Here is a 13824-nt window from a genome sequence, read left to right as displayed (position 1 = left end):
GCCACATGGGCTTGGATCAGGCGAATAAGGCAGGTGTGGAACAACCTCCCATCCCCACCGTTACTCCTGCTTGTTGACTTCCAATTTGTGACGCTCTCACTCACACACTGAACTTGGGGGCATGGTTGGACCCATACTGTTGTTTACATACACCATCTAGTGGCATCATACGCAAGTACATACCGTACATTTCCAAATGCATATCTTGGATTTTCCGTGTTGTCTCCTGTTTGCGAGAAAAAAACTAGTTGCCATGAGTTATGACCCGACCTAGGTATATTTTAATTATCTTTTATTAAACGCTAAGTATAACTATAACCTGTAAATATGTGTTGTTCATTTCTACAACCTCAAATACGTATTGTGAATACGGCTAAATTCAAAATCTGTGTAGTCGAAAACTGTAGAAAGCTCTGTAATATTCATTTATTGGGAATAGTCTACTATCATTTTGACACATATGGAGGTTTCTGGAAACTCACAGTAATGACTTATTATCCAGATACATGTAGAAACATTAAGGAATGTTATAGAGGTGTCCATGTGGTTTGTGTATATGTAATAAAATATTTGATTTTGACCTATTCCAATTGAGAGGCTGGTCGATCGATTGTTTTTTTAATGTTTGGATGTGTTCCACTTAGCGTGTTGCAAGAACATTTCCAGAAATCAATATTTCTAGACTGTTTGTCGAACAGTATATATATATATATATATATATATAGATATATATTGAGCTGACAGGCCGACTAGCAAACTTGCTAGATGTATTCTTGGTTAAACCATGGGAAATTGTTGATAAAACTGAGGTAATTGAAGGAATAGGTGACCATAGGGCTGTAATAATGGATGTAGGACTTGTACCAAAAATGATTAATAAGAGGGTCACAAAAGACAAGAAATTATACAGAAAAACTAAAGTTGATGAATTTGGGACTTACCTTAAATCACAATTCAGTTGTTGGATAAGTGAAGGGAATAATGTGGATACACTTTGGGCTAAATTTAAAGGAATCATTTGGGAAGGAGAGAAGAGATTTGTACCTGTTAAGAAGGGTAAAATGACCTCAGACCCTGTTTGTTATACAAGGGAAATAAGAAAATTAAAAAGAAAATGTAGAATAGTAAACAGGAAAATCAAAGAAGGTAGGGAGAGTAGAGAAAGTAGAAAACAGCTAATGAGGGAACTGAATAGAGTGAAAAAGGAAGCAAAAGAGAATTATATGAATGGCATTCTTCAAGAGGGTAATGACCACAAAGGGAAATGGAAAAAGCTGTATTCATATATTAGGAATCAAAAAGGAAAAGGAATCCAAATTCCTACAATGGTGGGAGAAGGGGGTGAACACTATTTAACAGATACTGAGAAAGCAAACCTCTTTAGTAGGGAATTCTGAGATTCAGTAGAAGATTGTCAGGAGTTGGAAACCATAACAGAAGATAGAGAGGGAGAGACACATAGGGAAACAAGAAGCTTCTCATTCACAAATGAAGATATTTTCAGAGAAATCCAACTGCTTCAGCAAGGAAAAGCAGCAGGAAGTGATCAAATTACTGGGGAGGTATTAAAGACAATGGGGTGGTATATAGTGCCTTATTTAAAATTTCTCTTTGACTATGTCATAAATAATAGTGTAATACCAAAGGAATGGAAGGAATCTATAATAATACCAATTTATAAAGGAAAGGGTGATAAAAGGAAACCAGAGAACTACAGACCAATCAGCCTGACCAGTATAGTTTGTAAAATACTGGAGAGTTTAATAGCAAAGTACATCAGAGGGATATGTGATGATAAAAATTGGTTCATGAGGAGCCAGTATGGATTTAGAAAGAAACTTTCTTGCGAGGCACAACTGGGGGGATTTCAGCAGGATATATCAGATCAGTTAGATTCAGGAGGCCAGTTAGATTGCATAGCCATAGATCTTTCCAAAGCCTTTGATAGAGTGGAACATGGAATATTATTAAAGAAATTGGAGGGAATAGGATTGGATGTAAGGGTTATACGTTGAATAAGAACATTTCTAAATTCAAGGGTTCAGAAAGTCAAAGTAGGAAATAATATATCACAGGAAGAGAAAGTCTGGAAGGGAATTGCACAGGGTAGTATAATCGGTCCGTTACTTTTCTTAATATACGCAAATGATTTAGGGAACAATATAACATCGAAAATAAGATTGTATGCAGATGACATAATTGTTTATAGGGAAATAAATAACATTGAGGATTGTTCAGAATTACAAAGGGACCTTGACAGTATCCAAGAATGGGTTGAAGAAAATAATATGAAGATTAATGGAGGCAAATCAACTGTTACAACATTTACAAACAGGAGCTTTAAAACTGAATTTGAATATACTTTGGATGAGGTAGTTATCCCAAAAAATGGCAAGTGCAAATACTTAGGTGTGAGATTTGAAAGTAATTTGCACTGGAAGGGTCATGTTGATGACATTGTTGGGAAAGCATACAGATCGTTACATGTTATAATGAGACTACTTAAAGGATGCAACAAAGAATTAAAGGAAAAAAGTTACTTAAGTATGGTTCGTCCATTATTGGAATATGCAAACAGTGTTTGGGATCCTCACCAAGAATACCTAATAAAAGAACTAGATGGTGTGCAGAGGAAAGCAGCAAGGTTTGTAACAGGGGATTTCAGGAGAAAGAGTAGTGTATCAGAAATGTTAAAGGAACTTGGGTGGGAAACTTTAAGTAAGAGAAGGGAGAAAACTAGACTTATAGGATTATATAAAGCCTATACAGGAGAAGAAGCATGGGGAGATATCCGTGAGAGGCTTCGGTTGGAAAATAATTATATTGGTAGAACTGACCACAAGTACAAAATTAGAAGAAATTTTAGCAGAAGCGATTGGGGTAAATTTTCTTTCATTGGGAAGGGTGTGAAGGAGTGGAACAGTTTATCAGGGGTAGTGTTTGATCCTTTTCCAAAATCTGTACAGATATTCAAGAAGAGAATAAACAACAACAGAGAAAATAAATGAAATGTTAGAGGGCATTCGACCAGTGCAGGATATTGCAAATAATAAATGTGTGTGATTAAATTAATTCCATCCCCTGGTCTAAGGAGTTTGGACAGCCCAATTTGGGGACTGCCTGTAGGGGTGAAGTACAGTGGGGACTTCGAGGGCCCTGGGACTGCTACGGTAGCTGTGAAGGCCCTTCAGGAACTCTGAAAAGTGGTGGCAAAAGGGGCTCTGGTTAAGATGCAGCAGGTCGTTATGCTACTTAGGTTCCAAAATGGGTAAAATATAAATATGTAAATAAATTCAGTGTTAATTTTAATCTTATACCAGTTGTATAGTATTATTAGAAGTAATTTCACATACTGTATATGAGTTGACTATGTTTGTAAGATATTATAAGTAGAATTTTGTAAACAATATAAATTTATTAAGGATGATGTGTGTGTTTAATAGAAAAAATTATTAGTGTAAATTGTATAATATTGTATTCTAGGAAAATTTTCTTCGTCTCCTGTTAATTTAAAATTTAGTGCTTGACAATAATGTATTTTAGTGTACCATTTGCCACCGAGGTAGACACCTCATTTGCAAATAAAGAGATGTTGATTGATTTTTTTTGAGTCTGTCAGTCAGTGCAGTAAGAAAATGTTTTTTTTTTTTTTTTTGCTATTTGTTCTAAGTCGCACTGACACAGATAGCTCTTATGGTGACGATAGGACAGGAAAGGCCTGGGAATGGGAAGGAAGTGGCCATGGCCTTAATTAAGGTACAGCACAAGCATTTGCCTGGTGTGAAAATGGGAAACCACGGAAAACCATCTTCATGGCTGCCGACTGTGGGGTTCGAACCCACTATCTCCCGGATACGAACTTTCAGCTGCGCGTCCCTAACCACACTACCAACTCTCCCGCTGTAAGAAAATGTAGAGTGTGGGTTAGAGTGAGTGTTACAGGGAGCAGAGGAGCTGGTTGATATTTGTATTTGTCAGAACTGACTTGAGTGAGAGGGTAGTCAGATTTGCCTTGTGATCGGTAAAGTGAATGACCAGAGTATGTACTTGCTGATATCTGTACTTATCAGAATCGGCAGTAAATTTCTTCAGTGTGTTTCCCTTGATAGTGTAGTGTTGTGTATAACTGTGTGTTGTTAAGGAATACACATAGCTGCAATAAAGTGGTTTTATGCAAGGAAGTGATCATATCTCGTGTGATATTTATTTACACCAAAATAAAATCGCATTGAAAATGATAAATTGGCCACTGTGACAGGACTCTTGGACACTATTTGACTAAAAAATGAAGATCGACCAGATGACCGTGGTGATGTTCACATAGTTTCAAGAAATAAATACCAATGTCACGAAATAAGGAACCAAATCAGTTCTTTGGGCAAAGAAGCAAGGAAAGCAAGTACCCTGCATGAAAGTACGAAAAGTGGAGGAAAGGGAACCAGGGTAGAGTGTTATCCAGGAATTAGGTTAAGGCAGATATTAAGGAAAGTAGAAGAGAAGGAGGAGGCAAAGGAGAAGGTGGTAGTATTTCACATTGATACCAACAACGTAAGGCAAGCAGGTATAAGTGCACACATAGTTGGGGATGTGTGGGATCTGTTAAATGCAGCACGGGTGAAGTTTAAAGAAGCAGAGATTGTTATCAGTGGAATACTGTGTAGGAGGGATACTGACTGGAAGGTGTCTGGGGATTTAAATGAGACTATGGAGTGGTTATGTGGGAAACTGGGAGTAAATTTCTAGATGCAAATGGGTGGGTAGGAGATAGGGATCTGCACTCAGATGGACTTCACATGAATTACAGTGATACATATAAGTTAGGAAATTTGTTAAGAAGTGTTATGGGAGGTACATTCAGGGAAGTGGGGTGGTCTAGGGAGTGGTGATAAGGCTAGTGGCTTTATGTCGCACCGACACAGATAGGTCATATGGCAACGGTGGGATAGGCAGCCGTGGCCTTATTAATGTACAGACCCAGCATTTACCTGGTGTGAAAATGGGAAACCACAGTAAAATATTTTCAGGGCTGCCGACAGTGGGATTCAAACCCACCATCTCCTGGAGCGGTGATAAAGGTACAGGGATCTGGAAGTCAAGTAGGGATTATATAAAAACATTAGTGTTGAACTGTAGAAGTATTGTAAAGAAAGGAATGGAATTAAGTAATTTAATAGATATATATACTTGCCAGATATTGTAATAAGAGTTGAATCATAGCTGACAAATGATATAATGGATGCAGAAATTTTCTCACAGAACTGGAGTGTGTATCATAGAGATAGGATAGGAATGTTAGGAGGGGGGAGCATTAATTCTGGTGAAAGAAGAATTTGTAAGCTATGAGAAAGTTAAAGATGACAAACATGAAATTCTGGGTGTAAGGTTCATTTCTAAAGATTGCAGGCAATTTGATGTCTGGAGTGTACAGACTAGAAAAGGGTAGCGCAGTGGTACGTATAAGTTAGGAAATTTGTTTGGAAGGGTAATAGGGAGGTACATTCAGGGAAACGGGATGGCCTAGGGAGCGGTGATAAGGGAACAGGGAACTGGAAATCAAGTAGGGATGATATAAAATTGTTAGTGTTGAACTGTAGAAGTATTGTAAAGAAAGGAATAGAATTAAGTAATTTAATAGATATATATTTACCAGATATTGTAATAGGAGTTGAATCATGGCTGAGAAATGATATAATGGATGCAGAAATTTTCTCACGGCACTGGAGTGTGTATCGTAGAGATAGGATAGGAAAGGTGGGAGGGGGAGTTTTCATTCTGGTGAAAGAAGAATTTGTAAGCTACGAAAAAGTTAAAGATGAGACACATGAAATTCTAGGTGTAAGGCTCATTTCTAAAGATAATAGGCAACTTGATATATTTGGAGTGTACAGATCGGGAAAGGGTAGCACTGATGCGGATTCGGAATTATTTGACAGGATAGTCAGCTATGTGGGAAACGACATGGAAAGAAATGTGATTGTAGCGGGAGATCTGAATTTGCCAGATGTCAATTGGGAAGGAAATGCGAACGACAGGAAGCATGACCAACAAATGGCAAATAAGTTAATATGGGAAGGACAGCTGATTCAGAAAGTGATGGAACCAACCAGAGGGAAAAATATTTTGGATGTGGTGCTGATAAAACCAGATGAGCTCTATAGGGAAACTGAAGTAATAGATGGTATTAGTGATCATGAAGCTGTTTTTGTGGTAGTTAAAAATAAATGTGATAGAAAGGAAGGTCTTAAACGTAGGACTGTTAGGCAGTACCATATGGCTGATAAAGCAGGTATGAGGCAGTTTCTAAAAAGTAACTATGATCGGTGGAAAACGGTAAATAAAAATGTAAACAGACTCTGGGATGGGTTTAAAGAAATTGTTGAGGAATGCGAAAACAGGTTTGTACCTTTAAGGGTGGTAAGGAATGGTAAAGACCCACCTTATTATAATAGAGAAATAAAGAGACTAAGAAGGAGGTGCAGACTGGAAAGAAATAGAGTTAGAAATGGCTGTGGAAGTAAGGAGAAATTGAAGGAACTTACTAGAAAATTGAATCTAGCAAAGAAGGCAGCTAAGGATAACATGATGGCAAGCATAATTGGCAGTCATACAAATTTTAGTGAAAAATGGAAGGGTATGTACAGGTATTTTAAGGCAGAAACAGGTTCCAAGAAGGACATTCCAGGAATAATTAATGAACAAGGGGAGTGTGTATGTGAGGATCTTCAAAAGGCAGAAGTATTCAGTCAGCAGTATGTAAAGATTGTTGGTTACAAGGATAATGTCGAGATAGAGGAAGAGACTAAGGCCAAAGAAGTAATAAAATTTACGTATGATAACAATGACATTTACAATAAGATACAAAAGTTGAAAACTAGAAAAGCGGCTGGAATTGATCAGATTTCTGGGGATATACTAAAGACAATGGGTTGGGATATAGTACCATATCTGAAGTACTTATTTGATTATTGTTTGGCCGAAGGAGCTATACCAGATGAATGGAGAGTTGCTATAGTAGCCCCTGTGTATAAAGGAAAGGGTGATAGACATAAAGCTGAAAATTACAGGCCAGTAAGTTTGACATGCATTGTATGTAAGCTTTGGGAAGGCATTCTTTCTGATTATATTAGACATGTTTGCGAAATTAATAACTGGTTCGATAGAAGGCAATTCGGTTTTAGGAAAGGTTATTCCACTGAAGCTCAACTTGTAGGATTCCAGCAAGATATAGCAGATATCTTGGATTCTGGAGGTCAAATGGACTGTATCGCGATTGACATGTCTAAAGCATTTGATAGGGTGGATCATGGGAGACTACTGGCAAAAATGAGTGCAATTGGACTAGACAAAAGAGTGACTGAATGGGTTGCTATATTTCTAGAAAATAGATCTCAGAGAGTTAGAGTAGGTGAAGCTTTGTTTGACCCTGTAATAGTTGAGAGGGGAGTTCCTCAGGGCAGTGTTATCGGACCTTTATGTTTTCTTATATATATAAATGATATGAGTAAAGGAGTGGAATCGGAGGTAAGGCTTTTTGCGGATGATGTTATTCTCTATAGAGTGATAAATAAGTTACAAGATTGTGAGCAACTGCAACGTGACCTCGAAAATATTGTGAGATGGACAGCAGGCAATGGTATGTTGATAAACGGGGCTAAAAGTCAGGTTGTGAGTTTTACAAATAGGAAAAGTTGTCTCAGTTTTAATTACTGCGTTGATGGGGTGAAAGTTCCTTTTGGGGATCATTGTAAGTATCTAGGTGTTAATATAAGGAAAGATCTTCACTGGGGTAATCACATAAATGGGATTGTAAATAAAGGGTACTGATCTCTGCACATGGTTATGAGGGTGTTTAGGGGTTGTAGTAAGGATGTAAAGGAGAGTGCATATAAGTTTCTGGTAAGACCCCAACTAGAGTATGGTTCCAGTGTATGGGACCCTCACCAGGATTACCTGATTCAAGAACGGGAAAAAATCCAAAGAAAAGCAGCTCGATTTGTTCTGGGTGATTTCCGACAAAAGAGTAGCGTTACAAAAATGTTGCAATGTTTGGGTTGGGAAGAATTGAGAGAAAGAAGAAGAGCTGCTCGACTAAGTGGTATGTTCCGAGCTGTCAGCGGAGAGGTGGCGTGGAATGACATTAGTAGACGAATAGGTTTGAATGGCGTCTATAAAATTAGGAAAGATCACAATATGAAGATAAAGTTGGAATTCAAGAGGACAAACTGGGGCAAATATTCATTTATAGGAAGGGGAGTTAGGGATTGGAATAACTTACCAAGGGAGATGTTCAATAAATTTCCAATTTCTTTGAAATCATTTCGGAAAAGGCTAGGAAAGCAACAGATAGGGAATCTGCCACCTGGGCGACTGCCCTAAATGCAGATCAGTATTGATTGATTGATTGACACTGATTCAGAATTATTTGATAAGATAATTAGCTATGTGGAAAATGATATGGAAAGAAATGTGATTGTAGCAGGAGATCTCAATTTACCAGAGGTCAATTTAGAAGGTTATGCAAACAACAGAAAGCATGCCCACCAAATGGCAATAAGTTAATATGGGAAGCACAGCTGATTCGGAAAGCGATGAAACCAACTAGAGGGAAGAATAATCTGGGCATGGTGCTCGTAAAACCAGATGAGATCTATAGAGAAACCAAAGTAATAAAAGGTATTGGTGATCACGAAGCTGTTTTTTGTTGTAGTTAAAAAAAAGATGCGATAGAAAGGAGGGTCTTAAAAACAGGACTATATGGCAGCACCATATGGCTGAGAAAGCAGGCATGAGAGAGTTTAAAAAAAGTAATTATGATTGGAGGAAAACAGTAAATAAAAATGTAAACAGACTCTCGGATGGGTTCAAAGCAATTGTTCAGGAATGGGAAAACAGGTTTGTACCTTTAGAGCAGGGGCGTATTCTCCTTGAATGCAAGGCATTCATTGCATGCGTTATGATAACACAAAGAACTGTCTGATGTACGATTTTAGGTTGTTTCAAGTCAAATATTAACGATTTCATCTCTCAGAAGTTCAAAAGGTCCGCGCAACTGTACTGGTTCTGTTGCTTGACTACGTGTGGTGCTGGTGTAGTCTCGCCATCTACTCCACTCTAGGAAGAAAGAGACCGCAAATGGAGGAGTTAAGGATGTAAGGCATTCAATCTTAAAATTGCATTCGGTGGCAGATGTAGTTCTGAAACCCTCCGAACGATGTCGCTGCAATTGAAACTTGGTCAGAATTTGTCACCCCATACCCGTACTACCCTCTGCCATCTGTTAGCAACTTGGAGAAAGTCGGCATCTTTACAGCGAAAGGGACCCACAAATTACCCCCCAGCGAGAACCCAACGTGACGAAACTGACCAATGCCACTGGGGTGACTTACCTCCAGTGCTTGAGTTGTGGCTAACTAGTGAGTTAATTCATTGTGTTTTCGGTGTTTTATTATATTTTAGTCAGAATTTGTCACCCCATACCCGTACTACCCTCTGCCATCTGTTAGCAACTTGGAGAAAGTCGGCATCTTTACAGCGAAAGGGACCCACAAATTACCCCCCAGCGAGAACCCAACGTGACGAAACTGACCAATGCCACTGGGGTGACTTACCTCCAGTGCTTGAGTTGTGGCTAACTAGTGAGTTAATTCATTGTGTTTTCTGTGTTTTATTATATTTTACGCACGTGTGGTATTAACGATGGACGAGTCTAAAATGGATATAACTTAATTGTAAATCAGTTTGAAAAGCCATTTACTGGCCGTTCGTTTGATGAAAAGATTCAAATAGTTAAAGCCGAGAGACCTCTACCTTCCCTCGTAAATTTCTTCTTCTTCTTCTTAATCTGCTTACCCTCCAGGGTTGGCTTTTCCCTCGGACTCAGCGAGGGATCCCTCCTCTACTGGAGCTTCAGACTCTGGGTCGGGGGATACAACTGGGGAGGATGACTAGTACCTCGCCCAGGCTGCCTCACCTGCTATGCTGAACAGGGGCCTTGCGGGGGGATGGGAAGATTGGAAGGGATAGACAAGGAAGAGGGAAGGAAGCGGCCGTGGCCTGAAGTTAGGTACCATCCCGGCATTTGCCTGGAGGAGAAGTGGGAAACCACGGAAAACCACTTCCAGGATGGCTGAGGTGGGAATCGAACCCACCTGTACTCAGTTGACCTCCCGAGGCTGAGTGGACCCCGTTCCAGCCCTCGTACCACTTTTTGAAATTTCGTGGCAGAGCCGGGAATTGAACCCGGGCCTCCGGGGGTGGCAGCTAATCACACTAACCACTACACCACAGAGGCGGACCCTTGTAAATTTAAAAACAGAAAACAAGAATTGTGTACGCACGTTCAATCCAGAAACTTACAGTAAAACTGTTTGGCTTGAGTTCACCTACATGTAATTAGGGTGAGTAGAATTGAAATTTACTTAATACATTGTGTTAACTGCATGGTTACTAGTTGCATGCCTCAGTGGAGATTCCAGGATACGCCACTGCTTTAGAGGTGGTAAGGAATGGTAAAGATCCACTTTATTATAACAGAAAAATAAAGAGACTAAGACGGAGGTGCAGGTTGAAAGGAAATAGAGTTAGAAATGGCTGTGGAAGTAAGGGGAAATTGGAGGAACTTACTAGGAAATTGAACCTAGCACAGATTTAGCTAAGGATAACATGATGGCAAGCATAAATTGGCAATCATACGAATGTTAGTGAAAAATGGAAGGGTATGTATAGGTACTTTAAGGCAGAAACAGGTTCCAAGAAGGACATTCCGGGAATCATTAATGAACAAAGGGAGTGTGTATGTGAGGACCTTCAAAAGGCAGAAGTACTTAGTCAGTGATATATAAAAACTGTTGTTTACAAGGATAATGTCCAGATGGAGGAGGTGACTAATGCAAAAGAAGTATTAAAATTTACCTACGATAAAAACAACATTTACAATAAGATACCAAAGTTGAAAACCAGGAAACTGGCTGGTATTGAAAAGATTTCTGGGGATATACTAAAGACAATGGGTTGGAATATATTACCATATCTGAAGTACTTATTTCATTACTGTTTGCATGAAGGAACTTTACTAAATGAATGGAGAGCTGCTATAGTAGCCCCTGTGTATAAAGGAAAGTGTGATAGACATAAAGCTGAAAATTAGAGGCTAGTCAGTTTGACATACATTGTATGTAAGCTTTGGGAAAGCATTCCCTCTGATCATTTTAGACATGTTTGCAAATGTAAACTTAGTTTGATAGAAGGCAGTTCAGCTTTAGAAGAGGTTCTACTCAAACTCAACTTGTAGGATTGCAGCAAGATATAGCAAATATCTTTGATTCAGGAGGTCAAATGGACTGTATCGCGATTGACCTGTCAAGGGCATTTGATAGGGTGGATCATGGAAGACTACTGGCAAAAATGAGTGCAATTGGACCATACAGAAGAGTGAGTGAATGGGTTGCTATATTTCTAGAAAATAGATCTCAGAGAATTAGAGTAGGTAAAGCTTTTTCTGACCCTGTAATAATTAAGAGGGGAATTCCTCAAGGCAGTATTATTGGACCTTTATGTTTTCTTATATATATAAATGATATGAGTAAAGAAGTGGAATCAGAGATAAGGCTTTTTGCAAATGATGTTATTCTGTATAGAGTAATAAATAAGTTAAAAGTTTGTGACCAACTGCAAAATGACCTCGATAATGCTGTGAGATGGACTTTATGATGATAAACGGGGTTAAACGTCAGGTTCTGAGTTTCACAAATAGGAAGAGTCCTCTCAGTTTTAATTACTGCGTTGATCGGGTGAAAGTTCTTTTTGGGGATCATTGTAAGTATCTAGGTGTTAATATAAGGAAATATCTTCATTGGGGTAGTCACATAAATGGGATTGTAAATAAGGGGTACAGATCTGTCCACATGGTTATGAGGGTGTTCAGGGGTTGTAGTAAGGATGTAAAGGAGAGAGGCTATATTAGTCTCTGGTGAGACCCGAACTAGAGTATGGTTTGAGTATATGGGACCCTCACCAGAATTACTTGATTCAAACACTGGAAAAAAAAAAAAAAAAAAAAAAAAGAAAAAAAGAAAAAAAAAAAGGCAGTTTGATTTGTTCCAGGTGATTTCCGATGAAAGAATAGCATTATAGAAATGTTGCAAAGTTTGGGCTGGGAAGACTTGGGAGAAAGACGACGAGCTGCTCGACTAAATGGTATGATAAAATTAAGAAACAATGATAGGTTTATGGTCCACCCAATCATTACATATAATTTTCATTCTTCCTCAGTCAACACACTGAAACTACCAGATACCAGCATTGCTTGTACCATCTTCAAGTAAGATGATATAGATGTTGATTCCCATAGGGAACCTGAAATATTAGTCCCGAATGAGTAAATATAAAATACCAATATAAATGTTCCGTTATTGGACATTATAAATTTTCCAGCTAACTCATTCCTGGTTGCCAGCGTTTCACCCCCATGTTCTAGGTTGGGCTCATCAGTTGGTACCTAGCACACCCACGAAGACGCTGGCTAGTGCATACCATGGAGGCCACTGCATAGGCTACTTGGAGCCACCGGCAGTGCCAGTGCCATATTAGAGACTTCGTCTCTTTACCAAAGAATTGATGCCTGCTTGGTGTGCTAGGTACCAACTGATGAGCCCAACCTAGCACACAGGGGCAAAGCGCTGGCAACCAGGAATGAGTTAGCTGGAAGATTCATAATGTCCAATGATGGACCATTTATATTGGTATTACAAATTTACTCATTCGGTACAAATATTTCAGGTTCCCTACGGGAATCAACATCTATATCTTCTGATGGCCAAGCAGGCATCAATTTTTTGGTAAAGGGACGAAGTCTCTCATAGTGCATTGGCACTGCCTGTGGCTCCAAGTAGCCTATGCAGTGGCCTCCATGGTATGCACTAGCCAGCGTCTTGGTGGGTGTGCTAGGTACCAACTGATGAACCCAACTTAGCACACAAGGGCGAAATGCTGGCAACCAGGAATGAGTTAGCCGGAAAATTTATAACGTCCAGTAGACCATTTATATTGGTATTTTCAAGTAAGGTCATTCAAATTTAACATTAAGTGGTATGTTCTGAACTGTCAGCGAAGAGATGGCTTGGAATCACATTAGTAGACGAATATGTTTGAGTGGTGTCTTTAAATGTAGGAAAGATCACAATATGAAGATAAAAGTTGGAATCAGAGGAGGAATTGGGGCAAATATTCGTTTATAGGAAGGGGAGTTAGAGACTGGAATAACTTTTCATGGGAGATAGTCACTAAATTTCCAAAATCTTTGAAATCATTTAAGAAAAGGCTAGGGAACAACAGATAGGGAATCTGCCACCTGGGCGACTGCCCTAAATGCATATCAGTATTTATTTATTGGTTGGTTGGTTGGTTGGTTGGTTGGTTGGTTGGTTGGTTGGTTGGTTGGTTGGTTGGTTGGTTGGTTGGTGCAATTGGACTAGACAAAAAAGTGACTGAATGGGTTGCTATTTTTCTAGAAAATAGATTTCAGGGAATTCATGTAGTTGAAGCCTTATTTGACCCTGTAATAATTAAGAGGGGAATTCCTCAAAAGTATTATTGTATCTTTATGTGTTCTTATATATATACCGGGTGAGTTGGCCGTGCGCGTAGAGGCGCGCGGCTGTGAGCTTGCATCCGGGAGATAGTAGGTTCGAATCCCACTATCGGCAGCCCTGAAGATGGTTTTCTGTGGTTTCCCTTTTTCACACCAGGCAAATGCTGGGGCTGTACCTTAATTAAGGCCACGGCCGCTTCCTTCCAACTCCTAGGCCTTTCCTATCCCATCGTCGC

The sequence above is a fragment of the Anabrus simplex genome, chromosome X, assembly GCF_040414725.1.
Source record: "Anabrus simplex isolate iqAnaSimp1 chromosome X, ASM4041472v1, whole genome shotgun sequence".
NCBI lineage: Eukaryota > Metazoa > Arthropoda > Insecta > Orthoptera > Tettigoniidae > Anabrus > Anabrus simplex.
Note: the sequence above shows the minus strand (reverse complement) of the source record.